The 23965-nt window shown below is 46.5% G+C and overlaps 2 long non-coding RNA genes and 1 pseudogene across 2 annotated transcripts; all 3 read right to left on the bottom strand.

Moving 5' to 3' along the window:
* The window catches only part of LOC118382415 (contactin-associated protein-like 2), a 385396-nt pseudogene that overhangs the window by 299307 nt on the left and 62124 nt on the right, over positions 1 to 23965 (bottom strand).
* Positions 5778 to 22359, bottom strand: LOC127918025 (uncharacterized). The gene is made up of 4 exons (XR_008098485.1): positions 22283 to 22359; positions 18452 to 18475; positions 6656 to 6941; positions 5778 to 6271 (listed from the first exon to the last, which is right to left on the bottom strand). It is a non-coding gene; the product is annotated as an uncharacterized LOC127918025 (long non-coding RNA).
* Positions 7955 to 13121, bottom strand: LOC127918029 (uncharacterized). The gene is made up of 3 exons (XR_008098505.1): positions 12984 to 13121; positions 11431 to 11478; positions 7955 to 8362 (listed from the first exon to the last, which is right to left on the bottom strand). It is a non-coding gene; the product is annotated as an uncharacterized LOC127918029 (long non-coding RNA).

Below are 23965 nucleotides of genomic sequence, written 5' to 3'. Positions count from 1 at the left end.
GAGAGAGACAAAGGTGGAAACAGTGCAACAGTGAACGAGAGAAAGAGAGAGAGAAAGGTGGATAACCAGAGAAACAGTGAACTAGAGAAAGAGAGAGAGACAAAGGTGGATAACCAGAGAAACAGTGAACTAGAGAAAGAGAGAGAGACAAAGGTGGATAACCAGAGAAACAGTGAACTAGAGAAAGAGAGAGAGACAAAGGTGGATAACCAGAGAAACAGTGAACTAGAGAAAGAGAGAGAGAGAAAGGTGGATAACCAGAGAAACAGTGAACTAGAGAAAGAGAGAGAGAAAGGTGGATAACCAGAGAAACAGTGAACGAGAGAAAGAGAGAGAGACAAAGGTGGATAACCAGAGAAACAGTGAACTAGAGAAAGGTGGAAAAATAGAGAGAGAAAGGTGGATAACCAGAGAAACAGTGAACTAGAGAAAGAGAGAGAGACAAAGGTGGATAACCAGAGAAACAGTGAACTAGAGAAAGAGAGAGAGAGAAAGGTGGATAACCAGAGAAACAGTGAACTAGAGAAAGAGAGAGAGAAAGGTGGATAACCAGAGAAACAGTGAACGAGAGAAAGAGAGAGAGAAAGGTGGATAACCAGAGAAACAGTGAACTAGAGAAAGAGAGAGAGACAAAGGTGGATAACCAGAGAAACAGTGAACTAGAGAAAGAGAGAGAGACAAAGGTGGATAACCAGAGAAACAGTGAACTAGAGAAAGAGAGAGAGACAAAGGTGGATAACCAGAGAAACAGTGAACTAGAGAAAGAGAGAGAGACAAAGGTGGATAACCAGAGAAACAGTGAACTAGAGAAAGAGAGAGAGAAAGGTGGATAACCAGAGAAACAGTGAACTAGAGAAAGAGAGAGAGACAAAGGTGGATAACCAGAGAAACAGTGAACTAGAGAAAGAGAGAGAGACAAAGGTGGATAACCAGAGAAACAGTGAACTAGAGAAAGAGAGAGAGACAAAGGTGGATAACCAGAGAAACAGTGAACGAGAGAAAGAGAGAGAAAGGTGGATAACCAGAGAAACAGTGAACTAGAGAAAGAGAGAGAGACAAAGGTGGATAACCAGAGAAACAGTGAACTAGAGAAATAGAGAGAGACAAAGGTGGATAACCAGAGAAACAGTGAACTAGAGAAAGAGAGAGAGACAAAGGTGGATAACCAGAGAAACAGTGAACTAGAGAAATAGAGAGAGACAAAGGTGGATAACCAGAGAAACAGTGAACTAGAGAAAGAGAGAGAGACAAAGGTGGATAACCAGAGAAACAGTGAACTAGAGAAATAGAGAGAGACAAAGGTGGATAACCAGAGAAACAGTGAACTAGAGAAAGAGAGAGAGACAAAGGTGGATAACCAGAGAAACAGTGAACTAGAGAAAGAGAGAGAGAGAAAGGTGGATAACCAGAGAAACAGTGAACGAGAGAAAGAGAGAGAGAAAGGTGGATAAACAAGAGAAACAGTGAACTAGAGAAAGAGAGAGAGACAAAGGTGGATAACCAGAGAAACAGTGAACGAGAGAAAGAGAGAGAGACAAAGGTGGAAACAGTGAAACAGTGAACGAGAGAAAAGAGAGAGACAAAGGTGGATAACCAGAGAAACAGTGAACTAGAGAAAGAGAGAGAGACAAAGGTGGATAACCAGAGAAACAGTGAACTAGAGAAAGAGAGAGAGAAAGGTGGATAACCAGAGAAACAGTGAACTAGAGAAAAGAGAGAGACGGTGGAGAAACAGTGAACAGTGAACTAGAGAAAGAGAGAGAGACAAAGGTGGATAACCAGAGAAACAGTGAACTAGAGAAAGAGAGAGAGACAAAGGTGGATAACCAGAGAAACAGTGAACTAGAGAAAGAGAGAGAGACAAAGGTGGATAAACAGTGAAACAGTGAACGAGAGAAAGAGAGAGAGAAAGGTGGATAACCAGAGAAACAGTGAACGAGAGAAAGAGAGAGAGAAACAGTGAACGAGAGAAAGAGAGAGAGAAAGGTGGATAACCAGAGAAACAGTGAACTAGAGAAAGAGAGAGAGACAAAGGTGGATAACCAGAGAAACAGTGAACTAGAGAAAGAGAGAGAGACAAAGGTGGATAACCAGAGAAACAGTGAACGAGAGAAAGAGAGAGAGAGAAAGGTGGATAACCAGAGAAACAGTGAACTAGAGAAAGAGAGAGAGACAAAGGTGGATAACCAGAGAAACAGTGAACGAGAGAAAGAGAGAAAGGTGGATAACCAGAGAAACAGTGAACTAGAGAAAGAGAGAGAGACAAAGGTGGATAACCAGAGAAACAGTGAACGAGAGAAAGAGAGAGAGAGAAAGGTGGATAACCAGAGAAACAGTGAACTAGAGAAAGAGAGAGAGAAAGGTGGATAACCAGAGAAACAGTGAACTAGAGAAAGAGAGAGAGAAAGGTGGATAACCAGAGAAACAGTGAACGAGAGAAAGAGAGAGAGAAAGGTGGATAACCAGAGAAACAGTGAACTAGAGAAAGAGAGAGAGAGAGCAGATGGACATGTTATAAAAACACAAGTGAGTGGCAGTAGGTACTGTTCTCCTCTCTGCATGTAGTCTGTTGATCAGACTCAGTTACCTCTCTCTCCCTCCCTCTTTCTCCATATCTCTCTCTATCTCTCAATTCAAAGGGCTTTATTGGTGTAACGGATGTGAAACGGCTAGCTTAGTTAGCGGTGGTGCGATCTAAATAGCGTTTCAATCGGTGACGTCACTTGCTCTGAGACCTTGAAGAAGTAGTTACCCTTGCTCTGCAAGGGCCGTGGCTTTTGTGGAGCGATGGGTAACGATGCTTCGTGGGTGTCAGTTCTTGATGTGTGCAGAGGGTCCCTGGTTCGCGCCTGGGTATGAGCGAGGGGACGGTCTAAATTTATACTGTTACATTGGCATGGGAAATATGTTTACCTTGTAAAAGCAAGTGAAATAAATAGTAAACATTTCATTAACAAAAGTTAAAAATGTCATACTATGGCTATGTACAGTGTTGTAAAAATGTACAAATAGTTGAAGTACAATAGGGAAAATAAATAAACACAAATATAGGTTGTATTTACAATGGTGTTTGTTCTTCATTGGTTGCCCTCTTCTTGTAGCAACAGGTCACACATCTTTCTGCTGTAGAGACACACTGAGGTATTCCACCTTATAGATTTGGGAGTTTATCAAAATTGGATTTGTTTTCGAATACTTTGTGGTTCTGTGGGAAATATGTCTCTCTAATATGGTCATACATTTGGCAGGAGGTTAGAAAGTACAGCTCAGTCTCGACCTCATTTTATGGGCAAATAGCCTGTATTCTCTTGACAGCCAGGTCTGCTTATGGCCGACTCTCTCTCCCTCTCTCCCCCTCTCCCTCTGGTGTAAATATTGTTTCAGAGACTGGATTATCTACACAAACACACATGGTCAATGTCTGACAGCCAACCAGTGTGTCTGAGTGGCTGTGTGTGTGTGTGTGTGTGTGTGCGCCTGCCAACGTGTGTGTCCTGCCAAAAATTCAATCAACTCTGAAATTGATGAACATTTGGGCGGGATAGAGGGTGGTGTAACTATGGGTGTCTGGCTGAATCGCCATGAACACCTAACAGCTGAAAAAGGCAGTTAAACAGCATTATTCTAAATAAACACAGCTAAATGATTGAAGTGCCATACTGCATCGCTGGTTTACAACAGAGGAGACCAGAGTGAATTACTGGACAAATTAAAACTTCTCTTTAGACACAAAGAAAACACTTGAAAAGCTCTGTCTTTTCTTTCTTTCTTTCTTTCTCTCTTCCACTTTCCCATTTTTTCCACTTCTTTGAACTTCTCTTTGCTTTTCTCTTTACCTCTCAATGAACTGCCCACTCTCTTTACCTCTCTCTATCCCTCTCTCTTTACCTCTCTCTATCCCTCTCTCTTTCCCACTCTCTATCCCTCTCTCTATCCCTCTCTCTATCCCTCTCTCTTTACCTCTCTCTATCCCTCTCTCTATCCCTCTCTCTTTACCTCTCTCTATCCCTCTCTCTGTCCCTCTCTCTTTCCCTGTCTCTTTCCCTCTCTCTATCCCTCTCTCTTTACATCTCTTTATCCCCCTCTCTCTTTCCCTCTCTCTATCCCTCTCACTTTCCCTCTCTCTATCCCTCTCTCTATCCCTCTCTCTTTACCCCTCTCTATCCCTCTACCTCTCTCTATCCCTCTAATTTTCCCTCTCTCTTTCCCTCTCTCTTTACCTCTCTCTTTACCTCTCTCTATCCCTCTAACTTTCCCTCTCTCTTACCCTCTCTCTCTCATTACCTCTCTCTTTACCTCTCTCTTTCCCTCTGTCTTTCCCCCTCTCTTACCCTCTCTCTTTCCCTCTCTCTTTACCTCTCTCTTTCCCTCTCTCTTTCCCTCTCTCATTTACCCCTCTCTTTACCTCTCTCATTACCTCTCTATTTCCCTCTCTCTTTCCCTCTCTCTATCCCTCTCTCTTTCCCTCTCTCTTTCCCTCTCTCTATCCCTCTCTCTTTCCCTCTCTCTATCCCTCTAACTTTCCCTCTCTCTTACCCTCTCTCTTTACCTCTTTCTATCCCTCTAACTTTCTCTCTCTCTTACCCTCTCTCTTACCCTCTCTCTTTCCCTCTCTCATTACCTCTCTCTTTACCTCTCCTTTTCCCTCTCTCTTTCCCCCTCTCTATCCCCCTCTTTATCTCTCTCTATCCCTCTACCTCTCTCTATCCCTCTAATTTTCCCTCTCTCTTTCCCTCTCTCTTTACCTCTCTCTTTACCTCTCTCTATCCCTCTAACTTTCACTCTCTCTTAACCTCTCTCTCTCATTACCTCTCTCTTTCCCTCTCTCTTTCCCTCTGTCTTTCCCCCCCCTCTCTTTACCCTCTCTCTTACCTCTCTCTTTACCTCTCTCTATCCCTCTAACTTTCTCTCTCTCTTACCCTCTCTCTTACCCTCTCTCTTTCCCTCTCTCATTACCTCTCTCTTTACCTCTCCTTTTCCCTCTCTCTTTCCCTCTCTCTTTCCCCCTCTCTATCCCCCTCTTTACCTCTCTCTATCCCTCTAACTTTCCCTCTCCCTTTACCTCTCTCTATCCCTCTCTCTTTACCTCTCTCTTTACCCCTCTCTATCCCTCTAACTTTCCCTCTCTCTTACCCTCTCTCTTTCCCTCTCTCTTACCCTCTCTCTTTCCCTCTCTCTTTCCCTCTCTCTTTCCCACTCTCTATCCCTCTCTCTATCCCTCTCTCTATCCCTCTCTCTTTACCTCTCTCTATCCCTCTCTCTATCCCTCTCTCTTTACCTCTCTCTATCCCTCTCTCTGTCCCTCTCTCTTTCCCTCTCTCTATCCCTCTCTCTTTACATCTCTTTATCCCCCTCTCTCTTTCCCTCTCTCTTTACCTCTCTCTATCCCTCTAACTTTCCCTCTCCCTTTACCTCTCTCTATCCCTCTCTCTTTACCTCTCTCTTTACCCCTCTCTATCCCTCTCTCTTACCCTCTCTCTTTCCCTCTCTCTTACCCTCTCTCTTTCCCTCTCTCTTACCCTCTCTCTTTACCTCTCTCTTTCCCACTCTCTATCCCTCTCTCTATCCCTCTCTCTTTCACTCTCTCTCTCCCTCTCTCTTTCCCTCTATTTACCTCTCACTTTCCCTCTCACTATCCCTGTCTCTTTCCCTATCTCTTTCCCTCTCTCTTTCCCTATCTCTTTCCCTCTCTCATTACATCTCTCTTTACCTCTCTCTTTCCCTCTAACTTTCCCTCTAACTTTCCCTCTCTCTTACCCTCTCTCTTTTCCCTCTCTTTCCCTCTCTCTTTCCCTCTCTCTTTACCTCTCTCTTTCCCTCTCTCTTTCCCTCTCTCTTTCCATCTCTCTTTACCTCTCTCTTTCCCACTCTCTTACCCTCTCTCTTTCCCTCTCTCTTACCCTCTCTCTTACCCTCTCTCTTTACCTCTCTCTTTCCCACTCTCTATCCCTCTCTCTATCCCTCTCTCTTTCCCTCTCTCTCTCCCTCTCTCTTTCCCGCTATTTACCTCTCACTTTCCCTCTCTCTATCCCTGTCTCTTTCCCTCTCTCTTTCCCTCTCTCTATCACTCTCTCTTTACCTCTCTCTATCCCTCTCTATTTCCCTCTCTCTTGCCCTCTCTCTTACCCTCTCTCTTTCCCTCTCTCTTTACCTCTCTCTTTACCTCTCCCTTTCTCTCTCTCTTTACCTCTCTCTTTCCCTCTCTCTTTCCCTCTAACTTTCCCTCTCTCTTACCCTCTCTCTTTACCTCTCTCTTTCCCACTCTCTATCCCTCTCTCTATCCCTCTCTCTTTCACTCTCTCTCTCCCTCTCTCTTTCCCTCTATTTACCTCTCACTTTCCCTCTCACTATCCCTGTCTCTTTCCCTATCTCTTTCCCTCTCTCTTTCCCTATCTCTTTCCCTCTCTCATTACATCTCTCTTTACCTCTCTCTTTCCCTCTAACTTTCCCTCTAACTTTCCCTCTCTCTTACCCTCTCTCTTTTCCTCTCTCTTTCCCTCTCTCTTTCCCACTCTCTATCACCCTCTCTCTTTACTTCTCTCTTTCCCTCTCTCTTTCCCTCTCTCTTTCCCTCTCTCTTTACCTCTCTCTTTCCCACTCTCTTACCCTCTCTCTTTCCCTCTCTCTTACCCTCTCTCTTACCCTCTCTCTTTACCTCTCTCTATCCCTCTCTCTTTCCCTCTCTCTCTCCCTCTCTCTTTCCCGCTATTTACCTCTCACTTTCCCTCTCTCTATCCCTGTCTCTTTCCCTCTCTCTTTCCCTCTCTCTATCACTCTCTCTTTACCTCTCTCTATCCCTCTCTATTTCCCTCTCTCTTGCCCTCTCTCTTACCCTCTCTCTTTCCCTCTCTCTTTACCTCTCTCTTTACCTCTCCCTTTCTCTCTCTCTTTACCTCTCTCTTTCCCTCTAACTTTCCCTCTCTCTTACCCTCTCTCTTTACCTCTCTCTTTCCCACTCTCTATCCCTCTCTCTATCCCTCTCTCTTTCACTCTCTCTATCCCTCTCTCTTTCCCTCTATTTACCTCTCACTTTCCCTCTCACTATCCCTGTCTCTTTCCCTATCTCTTTCCCTCTCTCTCACTCTCTCTTTCCCTCTCTCTATCCCTCTCTCTTTCCCTCTCTCTTACCCTCTCTCTTACCCTCTCTCTTTCCCTCTCTCTTTCCCTCTCTTTCCCTCTCCTTTCTCTCTCTCTTTCCCTCTCTCTTTCCCTCTCTCTTTCCCTCTAACTTTCCCTCTCTCTTACCCTCTCTCTTTACCTCTCTCTTTCCCCTCTCTATCCCTCTCTTTACCTCTCTCTTTCACTCTCTCTCTCCCTCTCTCTTTCCCTCTATTTACCTCTCTCTTTCCCTCTCACTATCCCTGTCTCTTTCCCTATCTCTTTCCCTCTCTCTTTCCCTATGTCTTTCCCTCTCTCTTACCCTCTCTCTTTACCTCTCTCTTTCCCTCTCTCTTTCCCTCTAACTTTCCCTCTCTCTTACCCTCTCTCTTTACCTCTCTCTTTCCCTCTCTATCACCCTCTCTCTTACCCTCTCTCTTTACCTCTCTCGATCCCTCTAACTTTCCCTCTCTCTTTCCCTCTCTCTTTCCATCTCTCTTTCCCTCTCTCTTTCCCTCTCTCTTACCCTCTCTCTTTCCCTCTCTCTTTCCCACTCTCTATCCCTCTCTCTTTCCCTCTCTCTTTCCCTCTCTCTCTCCCTCTCTCTTTCCCTCTCACTATCCCTGTCTCTTTCCCTCTCTCTTTCCCTCTCTCTTTCACTCTCTCTTTACCTCTCTCTATCCCTCTCTCTTTCCCTCTCTCTTCCCTCTCTCTTTCCCTCTCTCTTTCCCTCTCTCTTTACCTCTCTCTTTACCTCTCCCTTTCTCTCTCTCTTTCCCTCTCTCTTTCCCTCTAACTTTCCCTCTCTCTTACCCTCTCTCTTTACCTCTCTCTTTCCCACTCTCTATCCCTCTCTCTATCCCTCTCTCTTTCACTCTCTCTATCCCTCTCTCTTTCCCTCTATTTACCTCTCACTTTCCCTCTCACTATCCCTGTCTCTTTCCCTATCTCTTTCCCTCTCTCTCACTCTCTCTTTCCCTCTCTCTATCCCTCTCTCTTTCCCTCTCTCTTACCCTCTCTCTTACCCTCTCTCTTTACCTCTCTCGATCCCTCTAACTTTCCCTCTCTCTTTCCATATCTCTTTCCCTCTCTCTTTCCCTCTCTCTTACCCTCTCTTTCCCTCTCTATTTACCTCTCTCTTACCATCTCTCTTTACCTCTCTCTTTCCCTCTCTCTTTCCCTCTCTCTTTACCTCTCTCTTACACTCTCTCTTTACCTTTCTCTTTCCCTCTCTCTTTACCTCTCTCTTACCCTCTCTCTTTACCTCTCTCTTTCCCTCTCTTTCCCTCTAACTTTCTCTCTCTCTTCCCTCTCTCTTTACCTCTCTCTTCCCTCTCTATTACCCTCTCTCTTTCCCTCTCTCTTTACCTCTCTCGATCCCTCTAACTTTCCCTCTCTCTTTCTCTCTCTCCATATCTCTTTCCCTCTCTCTTTCCTCTCTCTTACCCTCTCTCTTTACCTCTCTCTTTCCCTCTCTATCCCTATCTCTTTACCTCTCTTTCCCTCTCTCTCCCTCTCTCTTTCCCTCTCTCTATCCCTCCTCTTTCCCTCTCTCTTTACCTCTCTTCATCCCTCTAACTTTTCTCCTTTCCCCCTCTTTCCCTCTCTCTTTCCCTCTCTTTACCTTTTTCCCTCTCTCTTTTCTTTTCCTCTCTCTTACCCATCTCTCTTTACTCTCTCTTTCCTCTCTTCCCTCTCTCTTTCCCTCTCTCTTTCTCCTTTCTCTCTCTCTTCCCTCTCTCTTTCCCTCTCTTTCCTCCTCTCTCCCCTTTTCCCTCTCTTTATTCTCTCTATCCCCCTCTTTATCTCTTTCCTCTCCCTCTTCTACCTCTCTCTTTCCCTCTCTCTTTATCCCTCTCTTTACCTCTCTCTTTACCTCTCTCTATCCCTCTAACTTTCCTCTCTCTACCCTTCCTCATTACCTCTCTCTTTCCCTCTCTCTTTCCCTCTGTCTTTCCCCTCTCTCTTTACCTCTCTCTTACCCTCTCTCTTTACCTCTCTTTACCTCCCTCTCTCTTTAACCTCTCTCTTTCCCTCTCTCTTGCCCTCTCTCTTTCCCTCTCTCTTTCCCTCTCTCTTACCCTCTCTCTTTACCTCTCCTCTTTCCCTCTCTCTTTCCCTCTCTTCCCCCTCTTATCCCCCTCTCTTTTCTCTATCCCTCTCTTTCTCTCCTTTACCTCTCTCTTCCCTCTCTCTTTACCTCTCTCTTTACCCCTCTCTATCCCTCTAACTTTCCCTCTCTCTTCCCTCTCTCTTTCCTCTCTCTTTCCCTCTCTCTTTCCCTCTCTTTCTTTCCCTCTCTTCCCTCTCTCTATCCTCTCTCTTTCCCTCTCTCTTTCCCTCTCTCTTTCCTCTCTCTTCCCTCTCTCTATCCCTCTCTCTTTACCTCTCTCTATCCCTCTCTCTTCCCTCTCTCTTTCCCTCTCTCTTTCCTCATCTCTTTTCCCCTCTCTTTTCTCTCTCTCTTTCCCTCTCTCTTTCCTCTAACTTTCCCTCTCTCTTTACCTCTCTCTTCCCTCTCTCTTTACCTCTCTCTTTACCCTCTCTTTCCCTCTCTCTTACCCTCTCTCTTTCCCTCTCTCTTACCTCTCTCTTTCCCTCTCTCTCACCCTCTCTTTCTCTCTCTTTCCCTCTCTTTCCCTCTCTTTCCCTCTCTCTCTCTCTTTCACTCTCTCTCTCCCTCTCTCTTTCTCTCCTCTATTTACCTCTCACTTTCCCTCTCACTATCCCTGTCTCTTTCCCTATCTCTTTCCCTCTCTCTTTCCCCTCTCTTTCCCTCTCTCTTACATCTCTCTTTACCTTTCTCTTTCCTCTTTCCCTTCTCCTTCCTCTCTCTTTACCTCTCTCTCTTCCCTCTCTCTTTCCCTCTCTCTTTACCTCTCTCTTTCCCTCTCTCTTTCCCTCTCTCTTTCCCTCTCTCTTCCCTCTCTCTTTTACTCTCTCTTTCCCTCTCTCTTTCCCCTCTCTCTTCTCTCTCCTCTCTCTTTACCTCTTTCCTCTCTTATCCCTCTCTCTTTCCTCCTCTCCCTCTTTCCCCTCTCTATCCCTCTCTCTTTCCCTCTCGATCTTTACCCTCTCTCTTTCCCTCTCTTTCTTTCTCTTTCCCTCTCTCTTTCCCTCTCTCTTTCCCTCTCTCTTTCCTCTCTCTATTTACCTCTCTCTTTCCCTCTCTCTTTCCTCTCTCTTTCCTCTCTCTTTACCTCTCTCTTTACCTCTCTTACCCTCTCTCTTTCCCTTTCTCTTTCCTCTCTTTTACCTCTCTCTTTCCCTCTCTCTTCCCTCTCTCTTTACTCTCTCTTTCTCTCTCGATCCCTCTTTCCCTTTCCCTCTCTTTCCCTCTCTCTTCCTCTCTCTTATCCCTCTCTCTTTCTCTCTCTTTCCCTCTCTCTTTCCCTCTATTTACCTCTCTCTTTCCTCTCACTTCCCTGTCTCTCTTTCCCTCTCTCTTTCCCTCTCTTTCCCTATCTCTTTCCCTCTCTTTCCCTCTCTCTTTCTCCTCTCTTTTCTCTTCCTCTCCTCTCTTTCCCTCTCTCTTTCCCTCTCTCTTACCCTCTCTCTTTCCTCTCTCTTTACCTCTCTCTTTCCCTCTCTCTCACCCTCTCTCTCTTTCCTCTCTCTTTCCCTCTCTCTTTCCCTCTCTCTTTCCCTCTCTCTTTCCCTCTTTCCCTCTTCTTTCCCTCTCTCTTTCCCTCTCTCTTTTCCTCTCTCTTTCCCTCTCTTTACCTCTCTTTCCCTCTCTCTTTCCCTCTCTCTTTCCTCTCTCTTCCCTCTCTTTATCCTCTCTCTTTCCTCTCTCTATCCCTCTCTCTTTCCTCTCTCTTTCCCTCTCTCATCCTTTCTCTCTTCCCTCTCTCTTTCCCTCTCTCTCTCTACCTCTCTCTTCCCCTCTCTCTTCTCCTTCCTCTTCCCCTCTCTTTCCCTCTCTCTTTCCTCTCTCTTTCCCTCTCTTTCCTCTCTTTCCTCTCTCTTTCCCTCTCTCTTTACCTCTCTCTTTCCTCTCTCTATCCCTCTCTTTTCCTCTCTCTTTCCTCTCTCTTTCCCTCTCTCTTTACCTCTCTCTTACCTCTCTCTCTTTCCTCTCTCTTTTCCCTCTCTCTTCCCTCTCTCTTCCCTCTCTCTTTCCCTCTCTCTTTCCCCTCTCTTTCCCTCTCTCTTTCCTCTCTTTCCCTTCTCCCTCCTCTCTCCCTCCTCTCTCTTTACTCTCTCTCTCCCTCTCTTTCCCTCTCTTTTTCCCTCTCTCTTTCCCTCTCTGTCCCTCTTCCCTCTTTCTCCCTCTCTCTCTTTCCCTCTCTTTCCCTCTCTCTTTCCCTCTCTCTTACCCTCTCTCTTTACCTCTCTCTTTCCCTCTCTCTTTCCCTCTCTCTTTCCCTCTCTCTTTACCTCTCTCTTTCCCTCTCTCTTTCCCTCTCTCTTACCCTCTCTCTTTCCCTCTCTCTTTCCCTCTCTCTTTCCCTCTCTCTTTCCCTCTCTCTTTCCCTCTCTCTTTCCCCTCTCTTTCCCTCTCTCTTTCCCTCTCTCTTTACCTCTCTCTTTCCCTCTCTCTTTCCCTATCTATCCCTCTCTCTTTCCCTCTCTCTCTCTCTCTCTTTCCCTCTCTCTATCCCTCTCTCTTTCCCTCTCTCTTACCTCCTTCCCTATTTTCCTCTCTCTTTATCCTGTCTCTTCCCTCTCTCTTTCTTTCCCTCTCTCTTACTCTCTCTTTACCTCTCTCTTTCCCTCTCTATTTCCTCTCTCTACCCTCTCTCTTTACCTCTCTCTTTCCCTCTCTTTTCTCTCTTTCCTCTCTTTTTCCCTCTCTCTTACCCTCTCTCTTTCCCTCTCTCTTTACCTCTCTCTTTCCCTCTAACTTTCCCTCTCTCTTTCCCTCTCTCTTTCCCTCTCTCTTTCCCTCTCTCTTTCCCTCTCTCTTCCCTCTCTATCCCTCTCTCTATCCCTCTCTTTCCCTCTCTCTTTCCTCTCTCTTTACCTCTCTCTATCCCTCTCTTTCCCTCTCTCTTCTCTATCTCCCTCTCTCTTTCCCTCTCTCTATCCCTCTCTCTTTATCCCTCTCTCTCCCCTCTCTTTCCCTCTCTCTTTCCCCTATCTCTTTCCCTCTCTTTCCCTCTCTTTCCCTCTCTCTTTCCCTCTCTCTTTCCTCTCTCTCTTTCCCTCTCTCTTTCCCTCTCTCTTTTCCTCTCTCTTTCCCTCTCTCTTCCCTCTCTTATCCCTCTCTCTTCACCTTTCTCTTTCTCTCTTTACCTCTCTCTTACCTCCTCTTCCCTCTCTCTTTCCCTCTCTCTTTACCTCTTTCTCTCTACACCCTCTCTTTACCTCTCTCTTTCCCTCTCTTTCCCTCTCTCTTTCCCTCTCTCTTACCCTCTCTCTTTCCCTCTCTCTTCCCTCTCTCTTTCCCTCTCTCTTTCCCTCTCTCTCTCTCTTTCCCTCTCATTCTCCCTCTCTCCTCCCTCTCTATCTCTCCTACCTCTCTTTTCCCTCTCTCTTTCCCTCTCTTTCCCTCTCTCTTCCCTCTAACTTTCCTCTTTCCCTCTCTCTTTCCCTCTCTCTTCCCTCTCTCTTTCCCTCTCTCTTTCCCTCTCTCTTTCCCTCTCTCTTACCCTCTCTCTTTACCTCTCTTTCCCTCTCTCTTACCCTCTCTTTACCTCTCTCTTTCCCTCTCCTCCCTCTCTCTTTTCCTCTCTCTTTCCCTCTAACCTTTCCTCTCTCTTTCTCTCTCTCTTTTTCCTCTCTTTCCCTCTCTCTTTACCTCTCTCTTTACCTTCTCTCTTTCCCTCTCTCTTTCCCTCTCTCTTTCCCTCTCTCTTTACCTCTCTACCTCTCTCTTTCCCTCTCTCTTTCCCTCTCTTTCCCTTTCCCTCTTTCCCTTCCCTCTTTCCCTCTCTCTTTACCTCTCTCTTACACTCTCTCTTTACCTTTCTCTTTCCCTCTCTCTTTACCTCTCTCTTACCCTCTCTCTTTCCCTCTCTCTTTCCCTCTCTCTTTCCCTCTCTCTTTACCTCTCTCTTTCCCTCTCTCTTTACCTCTCTCTTTCCTCTCTCTTTCCCTCTCTCTTTCCCTCTCTCTTTCCCTCTCTCTTTCCCTCTCTCTTTCCTCTCTCTTTCCCTCTCTCTTTCCCTCTCTTACCCTCTCTCTTTCCCTCTCTCGATCCCTTTAACTTTCCCTCTCTCTTTCCCTCTCTCTTTCCATCTCTCTTTCCCTCTCTCTTTCCCTCTCTCTTCTTTCCCTCTCTACCCTCTCTCTTTTACCTCTCTCTTTACCTCTCTCTTTCCCTCTCTCTTCCCTCTCTCTTTCCTCTCTCTTTCCCTCTCTCTTTACCTTTCTCTTTTCCTCTCTCTTTACCTCTCTTTCCCTCTCTCTTTACCCTCTCTTTCCCTCTCTCTTTCCCTCTCTCTTTCCCTCTCTCTTTCCCTCTCTCTTTCCCTCTCTTTACCTCTCTCTTTCTCTTTCCCTCTCTCTTTCCCTCTCCCTCTCTCTTTCCCTCTCTTTACCTCTCTCTCTTTCCCTCTCTCTTTCCCTCTCTCTTTCCCTCTCTCTTTACTCTCTCTTCCCTCTCTCTTTCCCTCTCTCTTACCCCCTCTCTCTTTCCCTCTCTCTTCCCTCTCTCTTACCCTCTCTCTTTACCTCTCTCTTTCCCTCTCTTTCCCTCTCTCTTCCCTCTCTCTTTCCTCTCTCTATCCTCTCTTTACCTCTCTCTCTTTCCCTCTCTCTTTCCCTCCTCTCTCTCCCCTCTCTTTACCTCTCTTCCCTCTCTCTTACCCTCTCTCTTTCCTCCTCTTTCCCTCTCTCTTTCCCTCTCTCTCTCTTTCCTTATCTCTTTCCCTCTCTCTTTCCCTCTCTCTTCCCTCTCTCTTTACTCTCTCTTTCCCTCTCTTCCCTCTTCTTTCCCTCTCTCTTACCCTCTCTTTACCCTCTCTCTCTATCCCTCTCTTTCCCTCCTCTTTCCTCTCTTCCCTCTCTCTTCCTCTCTCTTTACCTTTCTCTTTCCCTCTCTCTTTACCTCTCTCTCTTACCCTCTCTCTACCTCTCTCTTTCCCTCTCTTTACCTCTTCCCTCTCTTTCCCTCTCTCTTTTATATCCCTCTCCCTCTCTCTTTCCCTCTCTCTTACCCTCTCTCTTTCCTCTCTCTTCCCTCTCTTTACCTCTCTCTTTCCCTCTCTTTCCCTCTCTCTTTCCCTCTCTCTTTCCCTCTCTCTTTCCCTCTCTCTTTACCTCTCTTTCCCTCTCTCTTTTTACTCTTTCTCTTTCCCTCTCTCTTTCCTCTCTCTTTCCCTCTCTCTTTCTCTTTCCTCTCTCTTTCCCTCTCTTTCCCTCTCTCTTACCCTCTCTCTTTACCCTCTCTCTTTACCTTTCTCTTTCATTCCCTCTATCTCCCTCTCTCTTTACCTCTCTCTCTACCCCTCTCTCTTTCTCCTCTCTCTTCCCTCTCTCTTTCCCTATCTCTTTCCCTCTCTCTTTCCCTCTCTCTTCCCTCTCTTCACCTCTCTCTTTCCCTCTCTTTCCCCTCTCTCTTTACCTCTCTCTTTCCTCTCTCTTCCCTCTCTTTCTCTCTCTTTTCCTCTCTCTTTCCCTCTCTTTCCCCTTCTCTTTCCCTCTCTCTTTCCCTCTCTCTACCCCTCTCTCTTTCTCCTCTCTCTTTTCCTCTCTCTTTCCCTCTCTCTTTACCTCTCTCTTCCCTCTCTCTTTACCTCTCTCTTTCCCTCTCTCTTCCCTCTCTCTCTTCCCTCTTATCCCTCTCTCTTTCCTCTCCTTTCCCTCCTCTCTTTCCCTCTCTTTCCCTCTCTCTCCCCTCTCTCTTTACCTCTCTATCTTTCCCTCTCTCTATCCCCTCTCTTTCCCTCTATCTTTCCTCTCTCTTTCCCTCTCTTTACCCCTCTCTCTTCTCCATCTCTCTTTCCCTCTCTCTTTCCCTCTCTCTTTACCTCTCTCTCTCTCTTCCTTTCCTCTCTCTATCCCTTACTTTCCTCTCTTTCCCCTCTCTTTCCCTCTCTCTTTCCCTCTCTCTTTACCTCACTCTTACACTCCTCTATTACCTTTACCTCTTCTATCCCTTCAATTTTCCCCTCTCTTTCTCTTCTATCCCTCTCTCTTTACCTCTCTCTATCCCTCTACTTTCCCTCTCTCTTTCCTCTCTCTCTTTCCCTCTCTCTTTTATCCTCTCTCTCTTTACCTCTCTCTTACCACTCTCTCTTTACCTTTCTCTTTCCTATCCTCTCTTTACCTCTCTCTTACCCTCTCTCTTTACCTCTATCTTTCCCTCTCTCTTTCCCTCCCTATTCCCTCTCTCTTACCCTCTCTATCACCCTCTCTCTTTACCTCTCTCTCCCTCTCTCTTTCCCTCTCTCTTTCTCTCTATCCCTCTCTCTTTCGCTCTCTCTATCCCTCTCTTCCCTCTTCTTTCCCTCTCTCTTACCCTGTCTCTTTCCCTCTCTCCCTTTACCTCTCTCTTTACCCTCTCTTTTACTCTCTCTTTCCCCCTCTCTTTTACCTCTCTCTTACCCTCTCTCTTTCCCTCTCTCTTCCCTCTCTCTTACCCTCTCTCTTTACCTCTCTCTTTCCCTCTCTCTTTCCCTCTCTCTTTCCCTCTCTCTACCCTCTCTCTTTCCCTCTCTCCCTTTACCTCTCTCTTACCTCTCTCTTACCCCCTCTCTCTTTCCTCTCTCTTCCCCTCTCTCTTTCTCCTCTCTCTTTACCTCTCTTTCCCTCTCTCTTTACCTCACCTCTTTCCTCTTCCCCTCTCTCTTATCCTCTCTCTTTACCTCTCTCTTCCCTCTCTCTTTCCTTTCTCTTTCCCTCTCTCTTTCCCCTCTCTCTTTCCTCTCTCTTATCCCTCTCTCTTTACCTCTCTCTTTACCTTTCTCTCTCCCCCTCTCTTTCCCTCTCTTTCCTTTCCCTCTCTCTTTCTATCCCTCTCTCTTTCCTCTCTCTTTCCCTCTCTCTTCCCTCTCTCTTTCCTCTCTCTATCCCTCTTACTTCATTCTCTCTTATCCCCCTCTCTTTCCCTCTCTCTTTCCCTCTCTCTATCCCTCTCTCTCTTTACCTCTCTCTATCCTCTCTCTCTTTCCCTTCTCTTTCCCTCTCTCTTTCCTCTCTTCTTATCCCTTTCATTACCTCTCCCTTTACCTCTCTCTTTCCCTCTCTATCCCTCTCTCTTTACCTCTCTTACCTCTCTCTTTTCCCTCTCTTTCTCTCCTTCTCTTTCCCTCTCTTTACTATCCCTCTCTTTCCCTCTCTCTTTACCTTTCTCTCTTTCCTCCTCTTATCCCTCTCACTTTCCCTCTCTCTATCCCCTCTCTATCCCTCTTTACCTCTCTCTTTCCCTCTCTATTTCCCTCCCTCTTTACCTCTCTCTATCCCTCTCTCTTTTCCCTCTCTCTTTACCTCTCTCTATCCTCTCTCTTTTCTCTCTATCCCTCTCTTTCCCTCTCTCTTTCCCTCTCTCTTCCCTCTCTCTCTTTCCCTCTCTATCCCTCTCTATTTCCCTCTCTCTTACCCTCTCTCTATCCCTCTCTTTACCTCTCTCTATCCCTCTCTCTTTCCCTCTCTCTTTACCTCTCTCTCTTACATCTCCTCTCCCTCCTTTCTCTTTAACTCTTCCCTCCTTCCCTCTCTCTTTCCCCTCTCTTTCCCTCTCTCTTTCCCTCTCTCTTTACCTCTCTCTTTCTCTCTTTACCTCTTCTTTCCCTCTCTTACCCTCTCTTTCCTCTTTACTCTCTCTCTTTCCCCTCTAACTTTCCCTCTCTCTTTCCCTCCCTCTTTCCCTCTCTCTTTCCCTCTTTATCCCTCTCTTTTCCCCTCTCTTTCCCTCTCTTTATCCCTCTCTTTCCCTCTCTCTATCTCTCTTTTCCCTCTCTCTCTCCCTCTACCCTATCTCTTTACTCTCTCTCTTACCCTCTCCCTCTCTTTCCCTCTCTCTTTCCCTCTCTTTCCCTCTCTCTTACCTCTCTCTTTCTCTTTCTCCTCTCTCTTTCCCTCTCTCTTTACCCTCTCTCCCTCCTTTCTCTCTTCTCTCTTATCCCTACTCTTTCCCTCTCTTACCCTCTCTCTTTACCTCTCTCTTTCCCTCTCTCTATCCCTCTCTCTTTCCCTCTCTCTCTCTTTCTCTCTTTACCCTCTCTCTTCTCTCTATTTCCCTTTCCCTCCTCTCCTTTCCCTCTCTTATCCCCTCTCTTCCCTCTCTCTTTCCCTCTCTCTTTCCTCTCTCTCTTTCCCTCTCTTTCCCTCTCTATCCCTCTCTTTCCCTCTCTTTCCCTCTTCTATCCCTCTCTCTTTACCTCTCTCTTTCCCTCTCTCTATCCTCTTCTTTCCTCTCTCTCTTTCCCTCTCTCTTCCCCTCTTTACCTCTCTCTACCTCTCTCTTTCCCTCTCTCTTTCCCTCTCTCCTCCCTCTCCTTTCTCTCTTTATCCCTCTATCCCTCTCTTTACCCTCTCTCTTTCCCTCTCTTTCCTCTCTCTTTCATTACCTCTTTCTTCCCTTCTTTACCTCTCTCTTACACTCTCTCTTTCCCTCTCTCTTTTACCTCTCCCTTCTTTTCTCTCTATCTCTTTCCCCTCTCTATCCCTTTATCTCTTTCCCCTCTCTATCCCTCTATCCCCTCTCTCTTTCCCTCTCTCTTTCCTCTCTCTTTCCCCCTCCCCTCTCTTTACCTCTCTCTACCTCCTCTCTTTCCCTCTAACTTTCCCTCTCTTTCCCTCTCTCTTTCCTTCTCTCTCTCTCTTTCCCTCTCTCTATCCTCTCTCTTTACCCCTCTCTCCCTCTCTCTTTCTCCCTCTCTCTTTCCCTCTCTCTCTCTATCACTCTCTCTTTCCCCCTCTCTATCTCTTTCCCTCTCTATCCCTCTACTTTCCCTCTCTTTACCTCTCTCTTTTATCCCTCTCTCTCTTTACCTCTCTCTTTCCTCTTTCCCTCTCTTTCTCTCTTTACCCTCTCTCTTTCCTCTCTCTCTTTCTATCCCTCTCTCTTTACCTCTCTCTTACCCTCTCTCTTTACCTTTCTCTTTCCCTCTCTCTTTCCCTCTCTTACCCTCTCCCTCTCTCTTTACCCTCTCTTTCTTCTACTTTCCCTCTCTCTTCTTTTTCCTCTTTCTCTCTTTCCCTCTCTCTTTCCTCTCTCTTCCCTCTCTCTTTCCCTCTCTCTTTCCCTCTCTTTTCCTCTCTCTTACCTCTCTCTTTCCCTCTCTCTTTCCTCTCTCTTTACCTTTACCTCTCTTTCCCTCTCTCTTTCCCTCTCTCTTTCCTCTCTCTTACACCCTCTCTCTTTCTTTCTCTTTCCCTCTCTCTTTCTCTCTTACCCTCTCTCTTTACCTCTCTCTTTCCCCTCTCTTTCTCTAACTTTCCCTCCCTTACCCTCTCTCTTTACCTCTCTCTTTCCCTCTCTATCACCCTCTCTCTTTCCCTCTCTAATCCCTCTCTCTTTTCCCTTTCTCTCTTTTTCCCTTTCTCTCTTTCCCTCTCTCCCTCTCCTTTCCCTCTTTTCCCTCTCTCTTTCCCTCTCTCTTTACCTCTCTCTTTACCACTCTCTATCCCTCTCTCTTCCCTCTCTCTTTCCCTCTCTTCCCTCTCTTTCCCTCTCTTTACCTCTCTCTTTCCCTCTCTATCCCTCTCTTTCCCTCTCTCTTTCCCTCTCTCTTTCCCCTCTTTACCTGTCTCTTCCCTCTCTCTTTCCCTCTCTCTATCCCTCCTCTTTACCTCTCTCTATCCTCTCTCTTTACCTCTCTCTTTCCCTCTCTCTGTCCCTCTCTCTTCCCTCTCTCTATCCCCCTCTCTTTACCTCTCTCTATCCCTCTCTCTTTACCTCTCTCTTTCACCGTCTCTTTCCCTCTCTCTCCCTCTCTCTTTCCCTCTCTCTATCCCTCTCTCTTTCCCTCCTTCTATCCCTCTCACTTTCCCTCTCTCTATCCCTCTCTATCCCTCTCTCTATCACTCTCTCTTTACCCCTCTCTATCCATCTCTTTACCTCTCTCTATCCCTTCAATTTTCCCTCTCTCTTTACCTCTCTCTATCCCTCTCTCTTTACCTCTCTCTATCCCTCTAACCTTCCCTCTCTCTTTCCCTCTCTCTTTCCTCTCTCTATCCCTCTCTCTATCTCTCTCTTTACCCCTCTCTATCCATCTCTTTACCTCTCTCTATCCCTTCAATTTTCCCTCTCTCTTTACCTCTCTCTATCCCTCTCTCTTTACCTCTCTCTATCCCTCTAACTTTCCCTCTCTCTTTCCCTCTCTCTTTCCCTCTCTCTATCCCTCTCTATCCCTCTCTCTATCACTCTCTCTTTACCCCTCTCTATCCATCTCTTTACCTCTCTCTATCCCTTCAATTTTCCCTCTCTCTTTACCTCTCTCTATCCCTCTCTCTTTACCTCTCTCTATCCCTCTAACTTTCCCTCTCTCTTTCCCTCTCTCTTTCCCTATCTCTTTCCCTCTCTCTTTCCCTCTCTCTTTACCTCTCTCTTACCATCTTTCTTTACCTCTCTCTTTCCCTCTCTCTTTCCCTCTCTCTTTCCCTCTCTCTTTCCCTCTCTCTATCCCTCTCTCTTTACCTCTCTCTTTACCTCTCTCTATCCCTCTAAATTTCCCTCTCTCTCTACCTCTCTATCCCCCTCTCTCTTTCCCTCTCTCTTTCCCTGTCTCTTTCCCCCTCCCTATCCCTCTCTTTACCCCTCTAACTTCCCTCTCTATTTCCCCCTCTCTTTCCCTCTCTCTTTCCCTCTCTCTATCCCTCCTTTCCCTCTCTCTATCCTCTCTCTTTCTATCTCTTTCCCTCTCTTTTTTTCATCTCTTTACCTCTCTCTTTACCTCTCTCTTTCACTTTCCCCCTCTCTTTCCGTTCTCTCTCTTCCCTCTCTCTTTCCTCTCTCTTTCCCTCTCTTTACCCTCTCTCTTTACCTCTCTCTTTCCCTCCTCTTTCCCTCTCTCTATCCCTCTCTCTTTCCCTCTCTCCTCTAACCTCTCTCTTACCCTCCTCTTACCATCTCTCTTTATCCTCTCTATCCCTCTTTTCCCTCTCTTTCCCTCTCTCTTACCCTATCTCTTTCCCTCTCTTTTTCCCTCTCTCATTACCTCTCTCTTTACCTCTCTCTATCCCTCTCTCTATCCCTCTCTATTTCCCTCTCTCTCTCCCTCTCTATTTACATCTCACTTTCCCTCTCTCTATCCCTGTCTCTTTCCCTCTCTCTTTCCCTCTCTCTATCACTCTCTCTTTACCTCTGTCTATCCCTCTCTCTTTCCCTCTCTCTTTCCCTCTCTCTATCCCTCTCTCTTTCAATCTCTCTATCCCTCTCTCTTTACCTCTCTCTTTACCTCTCTCTTTCCCTGTCTCTTTCCCTCTCTCTGTCCCTCTCTCTTTCCCTCTCTCTATCCCTCTCTCTTTACTCTCATTACATCTCTTTATCCCCCTCTCTCTTTCCCTCTCTCTATCCCTCTCACTTTCCCGCTCTCTATCCCTCTCTCTATCCCTCTCTCTATCACTCTCTCTTTCCCTCTCTCTTTCCCTCTCTCATTACCTCTTTCATTACCTCTTTCATTACCTCTCTCTTTACCTCTCTCTTACACTCTCTCTTTCCCTGTCTCTTTCCCTGTCTCTGTCCCTCTCTCTTTCCCTCTCTCTATCCCTCTCTCTTTACCTCTCTCTTTACATCTCTTTATCCCTCTCTCTCTTTCCCTCTCTCTATCCCTCTCACTTTCCCGCTCTCTATCCCTCTCTCTATCACTCTCTCTTTCCCCCTCTCTATCCCTCTCTTTACCTCTCTCTATCCCTCTAATTTTCCCTCTCCCTTTACCTCTCTCTATCCCTCTCTCTTTACCTCTCTTTACCCCTCTCTATCCCTCTAACTTTCCCTCTCTCTTACCCTCTCTCTTACCCTCTCTCTCTCATGACCTCTCTCTTTACCTCTCTCTTTCCCTCTCTCTTTCCCTCTCTCTTTCCCTCTCTCTTTCCCTCTCTCTTTCCCCCTCTCTATCCCTCTCTTTCCCTCTCTCTTCCCTCTCTCTTTCCCTCTCTCTTTCCCTCTCTCTTTACCTCTATCTTTCCCTCTCTCTTTCCCTCTCTCTTACACTATCTCTTTCCCTCTCTTTTTCCCTCTCTCATTACCTCTCTCTTTACCTCTCTCTATCCCTCTCTCTATCCCTCTCTATTTCCCTCTCTCTCTCCCTCTCTCTTTCCCTCTCATTACCTCTCTCTTTCCCTCTCTCTATCCCTCTCTCTATCACTCTCTCTTTCCCTCTCTCTTTCCCTCTCTCATTACCTCTTTCATTACCTCTTTCATTACCTCTCTCTTTACCTCTCTCTTACACTCTCTCTTTCCCTGTCTCTTTCCCTGTCTCTGTCCCTCTCTCTTTCCCTCTCTCTATCCCTCTCTCTTTACCTCTCTCTTTACATCTCTTTATCCCTCTCTCTTTCCCTCTCTCTATCCCTCTCTCTTTCCGCTCTCTATCCTCTCTTTATCACTCTCTCTTTCCCCCTCTCTATCTATCCTCTCTTTACCTCTCTCTATCCCTCTAATTTTCCTCTCTCCTTACCCTCTCTCTATCCCTCTCTTTCTCTCTTTACCCCTCTCTATCCCTCTGTCTTTCCCTCTCTCTTACCCTTCCTTCTCTCTTTCTCATGACCTCTCTCTTTACCCTCTTTTCCCTCTTCTCCCTCTCTTTCCCTCTCTCTTTCCCCTCTCTCCCCTCTCTATCCCTCTCTTTACCTTCTCCCCTCTCTCTTCCCCTCTCTTTCCCTCTCTTTACCTCTATCTTTCCCTCTCTCTTTCCCTCTCTCTTACACTATCTCTTTCCCTCTCTTTTTCCCTCTCTCATTACCTCTCTCTTTACCTCTCTCTATCCCTCTCTCTATCCCTCTCTATTTCCCTCTCTCTCTCCCTCTCTCTTTCCCTCTCATTACCTCTCTCTTTCCCTCTCTCTATCCCTCTCTCTTTTACCTCTCTCTTTACCTCTCTCTATCCCTCTAACTTTCCCTCTCTCTTACCCTCTCTCTTACCCTCTCTTTACCTCTCTCTATCCCTCTAACTTTCCCTCTCTCTTACCCTCTCTCTTTCCCTCTCTCTTCCCCCTCCCTATCCCTCTCTTTACCTCTCTCTATCCCTCTCCCTTTACCTCTCTCTTACCCCCTCTCTTACCCTCTCTCTTTCCCTCTCTCCTTCCCTCTCTCTTTCCCTCTCTCTTTCCCTCTCTCTATCACCCTCTCTCTTTACCTCTCTCTTTCCCTCTCTCATTCCCTCTCTCTTTCCCTCTCTCTTTCCCTCTCTCTTTCCCTCTCTCTTTCCCTCTCTCTTTTCCTCTCTCTTTACCTCTCCCTTTCTCTCTCTCTTTACCTCTCTCTTTCCCTCTCTCTTTCCCTCTCTCTATCCCTCTCTCTTTCCCTCTCTCTATCCCTCTAACTTTCCCTCTCTCTTACCCTCTCTCTTACCCTCTCTCTTTACCTCTCTCTATCCCTCTAACTTTCCCTCTCTCTTACCCTCTCTCTTACACTATCTCTTTCCCTCTCTTTTTCCCTCTCTCATTACCTCTCTCTTTACCTCTCTCTATCCCTCTCTCTATCCCTCTCTATTTCCCTCTCTCTCTCCCTCTCTCTTTCCCTCTATTTACATCTCACTTTCCCTCTCTCTATCCCTGTCTCTTTCCCTCTCTCTTTCCCTCTCTCTATCACTCTCTCTTTACCTCTGTCTATCCCTCTCTCTTTCCCTCTCTCTTTCCCTCTCTCTATCCCTCTCTCTTTCCCTCTCTCTATCCCTCTCTTTACCTCTCTCTTTCCCTGTCTCTTTCCCTCTCTCTGTCCCTCTCTCTTTCCCTCTCTCTATCCCTCTCTCTTTACCTCTCTCATTACATCTCTTTATCCCCCTCTCTCTTTCCCTCTCTCTATCCCTCTCACTTTCCCGCTCTCTATCCCTCTCTCTATCCCTCTCTCTATCACTCTCTCTTTCCCTCTCTCTTTCCCTCTCTCATTACCTCTTTCATTACCTCTTTCATTACCTCTCTCTTTACCTCTCTCTTACACTCTCTCTTTCCCTGTCTCTTTCCCTCTCTCTGTCCCTCTCTCTTTCCCTCTCTCTATCCCTCTCTCTTTACCTCTCTCTTTACATCTCTTTATCCCCCTCTCTCTTTCCCTCTCTCTATCCCTCTCACTTTCCCGCTCTCTATCCCTCTCTCTATCACTCTCTCTTTCCCCCTCTCTATCCCTCTCTTTACCTCTCTCTATCCCTCTAACTTTCCCTCTCCCTTTACCTCTCTCTATCCCTCTCTCTTTACCTCTCTTTACCCCTCTCTATCCCTCTAACTTTCCCTCTCTCTTACCCTCTCTCTTACCCTCTCTCTCTCATGACCTCTCTCTTTACCTCTCTCTTTCCCTCTCTCTTTCCCTCTCTCTTTCCCCCTCTCTATCCCTCTCTTTACCTCTCTCTTACCCTCTCTCTTTCCCTCTCTCTTTACCTCTCTCTTTCCCTCTCTCTTTCCCTCTCTCATTACCTCTCTCTTTACCTCTCTCATTACCTCTCTCTTTCCCTCTCTCTATCCCTCTCTCTTTTACCTCTCTCTTTACCTCTCTCTATCCCTCTAACTTTCCCTCTCTCTTACCCTCTCTCTTACCCTCTCTCTTTACCTCTCTCTATCCCTCTAACTTTCCCTCTCTCTTACCCTCTCTCTTTCCCTCTCTCTTCCCCCTCCCTATCCCTCTCTTTACCTCTCTCTATCCCTCTAACTTTCCATCTCCCTTTACCTCTCTCTATCCCTCTCTCTTTACCTCTCTCTTTGCCTCTCTCTATCCCTCTAACTTTCCCTCTCTCTTTACCTCTCTCTTTCCCTCTCTCTTACCCCCTCTCTTACCCTCTCTCTTTCCCTCTCTCCTTCCCTCTCTCTTTCCCTCTCTCTTTCCCTCTCTC

Source organism: Oncorhynchus keta, chromosome 4 (genome assembly GCF_023373465.1).
Source record: "Oncorhynchus keta strain PuntledgeMale-10-30-2019 chromosome 4, Oket_V2, whole genome shotgun sequence".
NCBI classification, from domain to species: Eukaryota; Metazoa; Chordata; class Actinopteri; order Salmoniformes; family Salmonidae; genus Oncorhynchus; species Oncorhynchus keta.
Note: the sequence above shows the minus strand (reverse complement) of the source record. Positions and strands in the feature narration are given on the sequence as shown.